The sequence below is a fragment of the Elephantulus edwardii genome, unplaced genomic scaffold, assembly GCF_000299155.1.
Source record: "Elephantulus edwardii isolate Elephantulus edwardi_28Jun2011 unplaced genomic scaffold, EleEdw1.0 scaffold00134, whole genome shotgun sequence".
NCBI lineage: Eukaryota > Metazoa > Chordata > Mammalia > Macroscelidea > Macroscelididae > Elephantulus > Elephantulus edwardii.
Genome location: NW_006399884.1, coordinates 4,488,224 through 4,490,603, shown reverse-complemented (window position 1 = coordinate 4,490,603; position 2,380 = coordinate 4,488,224). Strand labels below are relative to the sequence as shown.

General features: G+C 45.7%; 1 pseudogene; it reads left to right on the top strand.

Annotated features, from left to right (window-relative positions):
- Positions 1-706: 706 nt before the first annotated feature.
- The window catches only part of LOC102846957, a 110,640-nt pseudogene continuing 108,966 nt past the window's right edge, over positions 707-2,380 (top strand).

The following is a 2,380-nucleotide window of genomic DNA, read 5'->3' as shown; positions in this document are numbered from 1 at the left end:
AACAAAAAACTGCCAAGTGAGAATACTGTATCCAGACAAACTGTTCCATCAAATATGATTGAGAGCTCAAGATATTCTCAGAAAAGCAGAATCTAAGGGACTTCACTGTCGCTATCTGTTCACCAGCAACCTAAAGTGACACCCTGATGGGAGTAAGCACAATGGAGATACATCACTCCACGAGAGGATCAGAGACTCAATCCAGTTTCATTTTACTGGGACTGCACTACACTTACATACACAGGAAGACTAGATAGGGTGGACTTACAGATGTGGAACATGTGGATTGGTTAGGAGAACCTCAGCCTCATGTGGACAGCTCCCAGATCAACAGACACAGCAGCCATCTTCCCAGGTGGCGCGCTTTCTTAAGCCAGTACAAACACAGGGGAGCTTTCTCTACCCCATATTAAAGGTCGTTGGGAAACTTGCACTTATCTGGAGCTTAGGCTGTCTGTCCTGGCCAGGGGCCCTTCCTTCCTCCCCAACATCCCACAACACTTCACAAGAACAAAATAAGTATTGAAAGAAATACTAATGGAAATCCTTACCACAGAGACACCACAGAAAACTGGATGGATCAAAGCAACCAGCAACAACACAAAAGTGACAACAATAAAATCTTGTCTCTTCATTTTAGCGCAGCAGAGGATTTGAGGTACTGTTTTTTCCCCTCTCCACCACCTGGGACTTTCACTAAGCAACCATGTCCAAGGGCCCTGTGGTTGGCATTGATCTTGGCACCACCTACTCCTGTGTAGGGGTCTTCCAGCATGGGAAAGTGGAGATCATTGCAAATGATCAAGGCAACTGGACTACGCCAAGCTATGTCGCATTTACCGATACCGAACGACTGATTGGCGATGCAGCAAAGAATCAAGTTGCAATGAATCCTACTAACACAGTATTCGATGCCAAACGTCTCATTGGACGAAGATTTGATGATGCTGTTGTGCAGTCTGATATGAAACACTGGCCCTTCATGGTGGTGAACGATGCAGGCAGGCCCAAGGTCCAAGTAGAATATAAAGGAGAGACCAAAAGTTTCCAGAGGAGGTGTCCTCTATGGTTCTCACAAAGATGAAGGAAATTGCAGAAGCCTACCTTGGGAAGACTGTTACCAATGCTGTTGTCACTGTACCAGCCTACTTCAATGACTCTCAGCGCCAGGCTACCAAAGATGCTGGAACCATTGCTGGCCTCAATGTCCTCCGAATCATCAATGAGCCAACTGCTGCTGCTATTGCTTATGGTCTGACCAAAAAGGTTTTGCTTTAGTACAATTAAGTGTTCCCGGATTCCCATTCTTCTCAGAGTCAGCCACAGTTTGTTATGATCCACACAAAAGCCTTTGCATAATCAATGAAACACAAAAGGTGGGTGCTGAAAGGAACGTGTTCATCTTTGACTTAGGAGGTGGCACTTTTGATGTGTCAATCCTCACTATTGAAGATGGGATATTTGAGGTCAAGTCTACAGCTGGAGACACCCACTTGGGTGGAGAAGACTTTGACAACAGAATGGTCAACCATTTCATTGCAGAGTTCAAGCGCAAACATAAGAAAGACATCAGTGAAAACAAGAGGGCTGTCAGACGCCTCCGCACTGCTTGTGAACGTGCAAAGAGCACACTTTCTTCCAGCACCCAGGCCAGTATTGAGATAGATTCACTGTATGAGGGAATCGACTTCTATACTTCCATTACCCGAGCCCGCTTTGAAGAACTGAATGCTGATCTTTTCCATGGCACTCTGGACCCTGTGGAGAAAGCTCTGAGGGATGCTAAGCTAGACAAGTCACAGATCCATGATATTGTCCTGGTGGGTGGTTCTACCAGAATTCCCAAGATTCAGAAGCTTCTTCAGGATTTCTTCAATGGAAAGGAGTAGAACAAGAGCATCAACCCAGATGAGGCCTGTTGCTTATGGTGCAGCTGTCCAGGCAGCCATTCTCTCTGGAGACAAATCTGAAAATGTTCAAGATTTGCTCTCCTGGATGTCACTCCACTTTCTCTTGGTATTGAAACTGCTGGTGGAGTCATGACTGTCCTCATCAAGAGGAATACAACCATTCCTACCAAGCAGACGCAAACCTTTACAACCTACTCTGACAACCAGCCTGGTGTACTCATTCAGGTTTATGAAGGTGAGCATGCCATGACCAAAGATAACAACCTGTTTGGCAAGTTTGAGCTCACTGGGATACCACCTGCACCTCGTGGTGTTCCTCAGATTGAAGTCACATTTGATATTGATGCCAATGGTATCCTTAATGTTTCTGCTGTTGACAAGAGCACTGGGAAAGAAAACAAGATTACCATCACCAATGATAAGGGCCGCTTGAGTAAGCAAGACATTGAACGAATGGTCCAGGAGGCTGA